Below are 13,036 nucleotides of genomic sequence, written 5' to 3' on the forward strand. Positions count from 1 at the left end.
GTTCTACTTGCACTCATATGATGAATTAAGCCATAAAGCTGTTGTTTTAATGATTACTGAAAGAGCATATACTCTAATATCCAGGAAAACTTTGCCTCCATGTCCCCAACTTGTTGTATGTCATGCAAAGAATATCCTTGGTTTATTTGGATACCAAATAAATTTAAGAAGAATACTATTTATTATTTTTTAAAGAAGATCAATAAGGGACTAAAATTAATGAATGAATAAAAACAAAATTTTTGAAAGAATTACCATTGTAATTAAAGTAAGACAATCTTCTATAGTGAAGTAGTATTTTTTTCTGATTAGTAGTTAATTGAGTAACTATATTAATAATATTTTTAAAATTCAGAAGCACCAAATCTTTACAATTTGATGTTATTATAATTCCAAGATAATTATCTTGTGTATTATCCCAATTAAAATTGCTATATTTTTGATTGAATTATTTAATTTCTTATTAATTAGCAATGTAATAGTTTTATGATGATTAAAAGCCAAACTTAAAATCTATTCAAAATATTTAATGGAATCAAATATATATATATATATATATATATATGTGTGTGTGTGTGTGTGTGTGTGTGTGTGTGTGTGTGTGTGGGTCCAGGACTATTCACTGAAAGCACATTTCTCTGAAAGTCAAATGACTGTGCACAAATCACTAAAACCTCAATTCACTGAAAACACAATTCACTGAAACACATTTCACTGAAAGTTATATATGGCCTTTTCCCCACTGTTGTGTGACCCTGGAGTTAGTATATATAGTAAGGGGGTGTGGGGGTCATAGCCCCCCACATATTTTGGATATATATTAAGTTCAGAAAAGATAACTTTTTTGGAATTGCAAGTATCCATGTATATAGTTCAAACTATATATACTAACTCCAGGGTCACACAACAGTGAGGAAAAGGCCATATATAACTTTCAGTGAAATGTGTTTCAGTGAACTGTGTTTTCAGTGAATTGAGCTTTCAGTGAATTGTGCACAGTCAAATGTGTTTCAATGAAATGTGCTTTCAGTGAATAGTCCTATACCCATATATATATATATATATATATATATATATATATATATATATATATATATATATATATGTATGTGTATATATATATATATATATATATATATATATATATATATATATATATATAAATATAAATATATATATATATATATATATGATTTTTCAATGCCACCAATTGTGAGCAAATATCATCTGCAAAAAAATGAATTTTTGAAATGTAATTATGATCCATTGAAATGCTTTTAATATTTTCATTTGATCTAATATATTTGCAAAAGGTTCTATGACTACAGCAAATAACAAAGGTGACAATGGACATCCTTGTTTGTACCGTTTAGAATTTTAAATGAACTAGAAAGAAAATAATCTATTTTGACAAAGGAATAACAATTATTATAAAGCTTAGTAATGACATTTATAAATTCTATTGAAAATTTATATTCTTTAAGAACTTTACATAAATAGGACCAGTTTACTAAATCAAAAGCTTTATCGACATCTAAACTAATAATTGCAATTTCCTTTTTGTTTTTATTGGTAAAATCTATTAAGGTCTAATGATATTATCTTGCACTCGCCTATTTAAAATAAACTCAGTCTGTTTTTCAGTTACTATTTTTGCCAAAATTAATTTAATTCTATTAACTAATGTAGGTATAAATATCTTATAATCAACATTTAAAAGTGAAAAAGGGTGATATGAGGAACATAGTGTAGGATCTTTATCTTGTTTTAATATAGATGATAAAAGAGAAAATCTCGATGATGGGGGAACAATGGATGTAATTTTAATTTGTCTAAAAGCTTTTAATAATATAGTTATTGCATTATCGAGTAATAGCCTATATAGTTCTGATATGATGCCATCTAAACCCAGAGCTTTATTATTCTTTACAGTAGAATCTTTATTGGAGAAAATGCAATTAAGATCACCAGCTGTAATCACCTGTCCTTTCATATAATATGTTATAATATGCAAATATGTTTTAGTAACTTTAGCACCAACCCCAGCAACCCAATAAGAACTTACAAAAGTATGATTTTTTTATTTCGACTACTGCTAGATACAACATACCATTCTTATCTGAGTAAGTATCAATTACTTTAGGCATCAGAAATATATTCTTCCATATAAAAAAGTGCATCTCCTTTTAGATCTAAAATGAGAACTAACTAAAATCGAATATTCCTTTGAAATCAGTTTGTTAAGATCATTACTAATCAAATGAGTTTCCTGTAAACTACAATATGTGCTTTATGAAGCTTTAAATGCATAAATAAACTACCCATCTTTAAAGGATTGTTTAAACCATTAATATTCAAAGATAAGTATTTGTAATACAACATCTATAATATAGCAATATATATATATATATATATATATATATATATATATATATATATATATATTTATATACATAGAGAGAGAGAGCAAAACAAAGTTTTAATACATCCTGTTATGGGCAAAACCACTTACACAATTATTAAATACATTAAAATATTAACATTTATGTACCCTATAATGGAATAAGATATTCCTAGTTTGATAGAACAGTCTTACAAACTACTGTCCAACAACCCTATTGATCGATCTAGAAAGCAATCAAATGCATATACGTCTTAAGTGGAAAATTATAATATCTATGTCTAAAAGAGCACTTACATAAAAACATCACAATTATATGTATGTATATATATATATATATATATATATATATATATATATATATATATATATATTTAACTTGTTTTAAATGAATACCTTCCTGTTTTTATAGAAAATAGAAAAACAAGTCCTATAGACACTCTATGTTTATATGTTGATTAATTAAAACACAAACAGAAAAGCAAGATTCAAAATCAAATATATAATAAAATAATATATAAGAAGAACATTCAATCTATATATAGGCATATTGCATATATTTATCATGACTACATGTATCTTAATTACATACTGTAATATGAACTTAAATGTATATATATATATATATATATATATATATATATATATATATATATATAAATATGTACTACAGGTCTAGTTTTAAATATCTTTTTCCTTTGTTATGCTCTTCAGAAACACATAAGACATATGGTAATAGTAGGCATAAAATCATGAACAACCTTAAGTCAATGTAAACTGCATTGTCACAAATGCATGTTGTTCAACTTGATTATACATACAAAAAGCACTTTCATGAACACAAAGGACAGTTTCAAAACATCTGACCTGTAAAATGGCAACATGAATTTACCCAGTTCATATGTGATGCAGTTAAGGAAAAACAAGTTTGTTTTATACATGGACATATATGTAGAATGAAAATAAATCATATGTTGTTCAGTAAATCTCATACTGGCAGCAGGAAAAGATTTAAAATACCTATCAGTAAAAATGAACAAAGTCCAATGGGCAAAAATGAAACAGCAACTATAACCCTATAGAAGATTTACTTGCATATTTTATACTACCTACACCTAATATGGCAAAATGTGAATTGCATTCATTGAACTGCTGCAGGTTGCTATTTAAACCAGTTTGGCAGCTTGCTAGCATGCCTTTGTCACAAACTCAGCTTCAAGTTTGCAACAATGTATGCGTTTTCAGCATAACACAGCTGACAGCAGTGGGATTATCTCTCCTTTGCAAAACTCAAATTCTGTCTCCTAAAGTTTGTAATCTAAAGCAGCTTACTTTGGAAAACAAAATGCATCTCTAGTGCTTTGTTGAGCCAGATCACATGCTTTTGGTAAAATGTTATCTATGCTGCTTAAGTAGGCTATGCAAGTTTCTTTAGGAAACAGTGCAAAATTATAAATGGCAAATATTCTCAAACTAAGGTTGTAAAACAGCCTTACAAATAATATTATCTGATATATACAAGATGACATTACAGATGTCATTAATTGCAGAACTATTAGAAATGTACATCTATTTTGCTTGAGAAGGGTCAAATAAGTGACTAAAGTTACATTAATGGGGTGAGAAATCTGCTCCACTGACTCTGCCTTCCACTTACACAATGTTCACTGGTGCCTAGTGCAGGCCCTCAGAGAACAATCTAATCCACACCCATTCCTAACTTGCCCCAGGAGAGATCAGCAACTCGGCTGAACCGAATAGCATCAGAGCACCTGCAGCAGTGCAACAATCTGCTAGACCCAAAAAGCTCTATAGTACCTACTGTCAGCTTGTCTACATCTCCCTAAAAATTAACAGACCTTCAAGTAAGCAACCAAACTGGAAAATTGTTACTCCAGTCCAACCTGGTCTGAAAATGCTGTGAACCAATCTAGAAAGTCAAACCTTGCACTTCAGGTCACCAAGCCAGTCCAAAACACCCAGTCAGTGCATATATTTCTAATAGCATTTAACAATTCCATTCCATATAACTTAAAGAAAATCTTGTCCTCATAACAGTTTAACAACTAAGACATTTAAAACACTATAGCTAGTCATATAAATAAAACAGTATATACTACTCTATTAAAACTTAAATATTTATAACTAAAATTATATACATATATATCCTATATATTAAAGGTTTCAAAATCCATACCACTATATTATTATTTATTAATTTATTTCAATATTATTATATCAAAGTAGACTATTAAATATCATAACTCTCATTTAAATTTAGGAAAGACATACTAATTAAGTAACTAATTTACTGTCAAATCACAAAACATTAACTAAAAGAATCAAACCTTAAACATAATTATAGTATGACTCTAATAAAACAATACATTAACAGCTAAATAACTATTACACTTAAACATATGATCTGTACAACGTTGTTTTATAATAATTTTACATTCAAGTCACTAAGAACATTAAACTAACATAAAATGACATCTTTCTTCTAGTTAACTTAACTATAAAATCACTTATTTAAATAATAATAAAATAAAAGATCTTGACTAGATCACTTAAATTTCAATATATAATTGTATTTAATCTATACCTTTTTATTAACATAAAATGAATGTTTAAAAAACTCACAGCCATGTCAAAATAACATGATTAACACTCTTATTAAAATGTTCAGTTTACTTGTATAATGCCTATCCGATATAAATATAAGCAAAAAATGTGCAAAACTGAATATTTATTTATTTTATCATACCTGTTTGCTGGCAAAAAGCTACTCCCTCCACTCATTTCAATGTTCTGATGTCAGAGCTTCTGGGTTAAAGCAAAAGCGAAAGTTCATAACCACATGCTGCAGAAGAAATTAGTTTAAAAAGCCATTTGAGCTATCATTATAAGTAAATAAGCTTACGACTACATTTCAGGCAAGTAAATGGCTAAAAAAATTATTAAGAGGGAAAATAAATCTTGTACCAGCAAACACTTATATATGAATGCTTGTGTCTACATCAAGTGAGCTCAAATTATAAAAAAAAAAACAAAAAACAATTAAACGCTTAAACTACACAAAAAACATATCTGCACTTCTACCCAGCTCAATACTGCAAAACACAATACCATCACATGCACCTATATATAAGTAATCATAATCAAATATACAAATGAATGAAAAGGTCAGTTTAAATATACAATTCAAACATACAACCCCACTGAATGAGGCAACCCTGAGATCTCAACAGCTGCAAACAACCATTGTCTGCTCATCTTTCTACAACCTAATAACCATTTAGTATCATATTATTTCCTCATAACTATATGAATATGACCTATTTATTAATTAAAAACAATATATTAAAAATAAAGCCTAAACGTGTATATAACATAATATAATAGAATATGCAACACTGTTTAAGGCTAAAAATATTAGATACCTATCTGTACAACTATGACCCCCAAATTAAAGGAAGCTAAAAGGGATAAATAAATAAAGATATTTACCTTATGTTGTGTGTTACACATGTGGAGATTATAAGTATTACATGTATATATGCAGAAAATTTAAACAAATTACAGTTTTAATTATTAATTAATTTTGTGTCCATTCATTTTTAGTAGCATGTCTCTTCAAGGTATACACACCCCAATCTATTTGTTCAGTCTTATCCAAAAGTTTACTCTTCTGTGTAAATTCCAGGGCATCATCTAAGGTGTTAATCATTTTCTGTCCATCAGGTAAAAAGATCTTAATTTTTGCATGAAAAAAATGAGTTGATCTTTATGTTTAGTTTCTTTATACATTTTATGAGAGGAATACATGCCTTTCATTTTGTTATAACAGATTTAGAGCAGTCATTATCAAATCTGATAGTATTCTGTTTTATTTTAATAAGAGAATTTGCCCAAGCAGTTTTCAGGACTAAGTCTTGATCCTGACTGGAAAGATATCTGACAGTTACTGACCTTGGAGATGGTGGATTTTTCTTTATGGAAAAGTTAGAAATGATCTATGAGCTTTCTCAATACCAAAAGAGAAGACTTCATGTAAGTTTAGAGTCTTTATCAGCCAGTTATTTAAAAAATGAACCATGTTGTCACCTTCTTTTTCCAGAATGCCATAAATCCTAAAATTGTTTCTTCTGTATCTGTTCTCCAAGTCTTCTATTTTCTCCAGAAGTAAAGTATCTTGTTTGAGAACAAATTTCATATTTTTATTTTCAGCCATTCTTCCATCTAGATCATTGACTGCTTCTTATATCCTTGAAATCTATAGAGACTGCTGTTTAAGAACTTGATTCAGTAAATCAATTTATCTTTTACATTCATCTTTTATATTGTCAGTTTTTAATCTCTAATTTATCCATTTTCCAAGAAAGTTCATTGATACTGCTCAGAATAGAACAGTTCTTTTTTTCATAATATTTTACTGGGAACTAGATTTAGAGTAACTCATTCTAAATGAAAAAAACAAATCTTTAATATTCCTTTGTCAGGAAAAATGATGAAAAATCCTAAAAAATGATTTTTTGAAAATATGTATTAAAAATGTATTTAATATATAACTTTCAGTCATATAAAAATAAATCCTTGATTTATGATTTAAAAAAAATTCTATCAAAATAGTTGAAAAGAAGCAGAGCAAAAGATCAATGTTGTTAACCGCTCACCATCTTGGCCATGCCCCCTCGCTTTCTTTTATATCTGATAATCCACTGGATCCTATTCCATACCCAAGACACAGGGCTTTTTTATATTGTTTGCTTTGACATTCACAAATTGCAATATCATAATCTTATTCAGTTTTAACTTATTTGACATGCCCCTAATTTGGTTCCTTGATATGCAGCATAGTTTGACAGGACATGTCAGTAGAATGAATGTTGACATCATACAGCTTGATTGTATGACTGGCCAGAACCACAGATATTAAACATGTAGTAAATTTGTAAATGAAAAAAATCATGTTTCCTGTGCTCCACCACCTTATCACTATACCTGGAAATCTGTGCGGGTAAGACATAGAAGTGACTGTAAGTGATGGTGTATCCTTCCACTTCTGTCAGCACACAGGAGAAGTGCAATATATAACAATGACATACAGACTGTTAGAATGTGGAGGGCACATGCAATTTCCATTAAACATAAGTTATGCATATGCTTTATTTTATTTAATATATCATGACACCACAGTGTATTCATGATCTGAGTGAACAGGTGGTTTTATGTAATGTGCAATAATAGAAACATGAATCATTCAAAAGAATACAGACACATCTGATAAACAGTGTCTTGCAGGGCACTGGCAGTAATCTATCACTGTTTTAAAAATCAGTTCATTAGAGGCACTAACTAATGCTAATCTACACACACAGAAAGACACTGACACACACAAACACATGCACACACACAGCAGCATACCAATGCTCACCCCCACACACACACACACACACACACACACACACACACACACACACACACACACACACACACACACACACACATGCATACACAGATTGCTGATGTGCAAAAAGTCAGAGTTCACACTATTCGCATTCTGTTAAAATGTTATAGAAAAGCAATCATAGCAAATTAACATAAGCCATGCCCCTGCACTTCAGTGTTCACATGCATCCTTCACCAGTGTAACTAGGTTAGCATTACAGACCAGATGTTTCTTACTGCTGTAGCTCTATACCATTCTTTGAATCAACAACTTGGATTCTGTTGAGCACATCTGTCTGAAACAGGTTTGTACATTGTGATCTGGGTTTCTGAAGCCTAGCCTTTTTCTTTGGAATTAATATGTGCTTAGTTGTACTATTTTTTGGAGTTTATTTAAATAGCTTACACTGGGATTCAGGGGCAAGGGATTAAGTTGAGTGGTGAGTTCAGGGGGGGATGTTTATCTTCCTGGCTCCAGAGCAGCACATGTTAGGATTCATGGCTTATTTTGGTTTTTAAATGACCAGATGCATATTAGAGGATTGCAGCTGATGTACATGCACAGAGCATATTGCATCTAACTTTTGTTGTATTGACTATATATATATATATATATATATATGTGTATGTATATATATATATATATATATATATATATATATATATATATATATATATATATATATATATTTTATGGGTCAATATTACGAGATCGAAAACCCGTTTCAGTGAACACCACAACACCGCACATAGCCTGAACTGCAAATACGCCAAACCCCCTAAACCATGAAATTTCAAATCCCGAATCGTCATAGTTGGCCAACACCACTACGTGCTACATACTACATACCCAAATATAATAAATACAACGCATACCTACACTAACCAAACCCTACTTCTAAACCTACACTAAACCTTACATACATTACTATCTATGCACTAACCTTAACCCGCACCTTAACCCTAAGGTCCGTAACTATCACACACTTACCTTAACAAGCTATACCTCAGAAGGGCCAACCATGACACTTCGAAATTTTGTGTTTTGTGGTTTTGAATGTTTGCCGTTACCGTAGTTTGCGCTATACGTGTCGCTCAATTCCGATTCGCTCAAATGGGTTTTCAATCTCGTAATATAACCCAGTTTTATATAATTTTTTGTAAAGTGTTCCGTCCTAACATTGGGAGTTTTAAATAGGATAAACATGCAGGTAATTGCACTTCATTTTAGTCTATTATTGTGTTGCTTATGAGACATTACTGATCTGTTTATGTTTTTTTATTTCATTTTGGTGTATCCCTGTACATTACATACTAAGCAGGTTTTGTATGAAAAGAGTATTTTTCCATTGTTTGTGACTATGTTTCATTTCTTTCTAGGTCTTTCATGCAGTTCTTATTTGAGTAGATCAGTGCTTCCCTTCAATGGGTTTGATTTCTTTAAGTCTTCAAAATATTTGCAGACACCATCTTGTAGGACACATGACAGAGATTAAGTGAGTCCTTTTTATATGTTTTAGTATTATAACACATTTAGTTGTTTCAGTTTAGGAATTATTTCTTTAGATAGAGTTGTACTTTACAGTTTTCTCTGGTGGAGGTTGTAGAAAGGGGGATTTGTACCAGTTTCATCATGATCGTTATCATTGTCATCAACAACATCATCATTTCTTAAACTGGATGTGATGATGAGGAACATCATGGTAGGACAAAGGACAAGGAAAACCAAAATTACTTATCCCTACAAACAATACCCATGTCATGCTGGTGGATGCACAAGTGCACCCAGGCAAGTTGACAGATATAATCCATCTAGATGTCTTATCCAGGCATGTTTTTTCCTCCTGTGCTGTATCTGGTATATCTTCTGTGAGAGATGCCTAGGAGAGACCATCACAATGTGCGCAAACCAGTACAAGTAACTAGTCTTAACATGGAGAAATGATAGCTATTCTCCAAACTCCTGATTTCTGGGACCTTCACTATGTCATGGAGACTGTGTCCCAATACCTTGTCAAGAAAAATTGTTTCAAAACTCTGTACCCATAGTCTCATCCCTTTGGACATTACTGAAATAACATGATCAAAGGTGAGAATGCTGATATAGACTGAGCTTTATACTATGGCTCAGCTCTTCCTTCCCACTGCAGTCCTCTACACTTTCTGCAGTACTGCTCCTGCTGCTGTTGTGCAAAGCAGCTGGCCAATCTTCTGACCCTGTCTACTTTCACTTAGGAACAGAACTGCAAGGTACTTAAATTCCTCCATCTGAGGTAGAGCTAGTCTCTCTCTTGGAGAGACAGCATGACCTCTAATTTTGAGACACTGACATTCACCCAGTTTTATCTATACTTTGCATCAAGTCACTTCAATTCACCATGGAGATCACATTCACTTTAGGCTAAGGTGACATCATCATCTACAAACAGCACAGATGTAAACCATATTCTTCAAAACTGCATACATTCCAGACTTTCACTACATATCCTGTCCATGATGATCACAAACGTTTTAAATTTGTATGATTTTTATTTAAATAAATGAATGTATGTATGCATGCATTTTGTAGCTACTGTTACTGCTTTAGCAATTACAGGGTTATGGATTTGTTTTCTTTTTTAGGAAGGTTAGAATGCTTTGCTTTGATTAATATTAGAACTACAGTGCAGGGTATTCAGTATTTAATTTGCTGTATGTCTGTCTTTTGATGTCACCTACAAAATGGCAGTAAATGCTTGACAACATGGAAAGAATGGAGTAATAACTCTTTGGTGACACTGACAGACTTGCAGTATAAAAATATCTGGTACAATAGACCAGACTTGTGTTTTTATCATACTCCTATATCTTTTTGTACTGCCAGTGTAATTGATTGTGGGGCCTATTAGAAGCACCCAAGTGCCAGGCACTCAAGACCAATATCTTGCAGCCTGGGACTCAGGCATCTCATGGCTCAGACATGCTAATGCTAATTACTGAACTTGTGACTACATGTTCAGATGAGGGGTGTCAGCCATGCAGAGAGAGTGAAGCTGCCACACCTTGCCTGAACATGTAGTCAATTTGAAGCAGGGTAAGTGAAACAGCTGTGTGTCAGGAGTGAGAAGGAGATGGGATCGTGGCAAGGTAAGTGAAACAGTTGTGTGTCAGGAGTGAGAACGAGATGGGATCGTGGCTAGGTAAGTGAAACAGCTGTGTGGAAGGAGTGAGAAGGGGATGGAAATTTAGCGTAGCTGTTTAGAGAATTAGCTGAAATGGTAGAACACTTGCTTTGCATGCAAGAAGTTGCAGGATCGATGCCCACATCCTCCATATTTAGGTAGGAGGTTGGTATAATGGTTAAGGTGTTTACCTTACAGACACAAGGTGCAAGGTTTGATTCTTACATGAGGTAATTGGCTAGGCTCAAAATGTCCCACATGACAATTAGCCTAGCACTACTCTATGAAACTATGCTTCAGGCAATGAACATAGAACTTATATTTCAGGCAGCAATCAGGAGAAAGATTTAGCTTTATGCAGTGGAGTGAAGGAGTTTTAGGGTTAGGTAAAGGGATGACTTTAGGGTTAGGGACTTTAGGATTAAGGAGAGGGAGGGAGGGACGTTTTAGTATTAGGGAGTGGTACTGGAGGTTTAGCACAGAAAATGGGAGTAGAGTACAATGTTTAGGGAACATTCAGGGGCTTTAGGTTCAGGAAGTGGAAGTTTTAGGTTTAGGGAATGATCACGAAATTTAGGTTTAAAGTGGGGGCATGGAATTTAAAATTTAAGAAGATTCAGGGACTTTATGGTTAGGGAGTGGGAGCAAAGTTTTTGGCTTACAGAGTGATTGTGTAATTTACAGTTAGAGACTGGGATGGATCATTATGGTTAAGATTAGGAAATAAGGATTCAGGTTTGAGTTTGGGACTGAGAGATGGTTTTAAGAATAGAGTACAAGCTCTAGTAAGGTTATATAGTTCAATAAGTTTAAGTGGTGGTAGGATTATATATTTATGTAGGGCTGGGATAGTGAGTATTAAAGCAAGTGGCAATGAACAAGTTGCGACAACTCTCCACTGGACCAATAAACAAGGAGCATCAATACTCAACACTGGCACCTGTGGGGGGACATTTACTGGGAGGATAACAGGTACAAACACAGTATTTCCAGATGCAACTCTTGCATCAAGTGCCATTTACCTTAAGAGCACATAGAGACCACAGTCAGTCTGGGGCTGATTTCTCCATATTTCTTCAGATCCCTAGTAAGACTCCCCACTGCTACAGCTATAGAGTTGAGATCTCAGCTGAATGACCATTTCAAGACCTCCAGCAGCGTCTTTGTCCAATCAGTGCTTCCTGTCCCTGCCCAAGTAATGGACACACACACACACTCTTTGAGGTTTGATTTACACACACACACACACACACACACACACACACACACACACACACACACACACGCACACACACACACACACACACACACACACACACGCACACATGCACACACGCATATGCACACACACACACACACACACACACACACACACACACACACACACACACACACACACTCATCTGGGAGAGGCTGGCACAGGTTTACTAGCTATTCTCCCTTCTGCCTAGACTATAAGTATGTTACCACTCTCACCAGTCACACTTTACCAGGTACTTTAGGGCCCTTAACAAAGGGTGTCCAATTTTACTGTGTAATATTAATGATAATACAAATGGTAGTTTGACCAAGAGCAAGGCTATTAGGAGTGGCTCACACAGTGTCACCAAATACATATGCAAGTACTCTCAAAATGTAAATATCCCTACACAGATCAGCCATAATGAAAGGTTTAAATATATTTAATAATAAATAATAAAACAAGGAAACGCTCAGTATATAGTCACAGTGACATCAGAGTTCAGAATCATAGGAAATATTTAAAATAACATTGCAGTACAGGCTCACACAAAGAAAAACAAAATCTAAACTAACCTTCACTACATTCTTGGCTGTATCTAATAGAGTTACTATACCCTAGCAACTTGCTTAAAGGCAAATGTGGTGAATGATTCTTGTTGTCAGGCCCAAGACAACATGCAGAATGCACTCTCACTGAGAGACTTCTCAAAATAATATCTAAAATATTATTGCTGGGATAGCTTGCAGAATGACACCATTTCTGGTCATCTTATTTCTATTG

This window comes from Protopterus annectens, chromosome 3.part0, assembly GCF_019279795.1.
Source record: "Protopterus annectens isolate FY-2018-M chromosome 3.part0, PAN1.0, whole genome shotgun sequence".
NCBI lineage: Eukaryota > Metazoa > Chordata > Ceratodontiformes > Protopteridae > Protopterus > Protopterus annectens.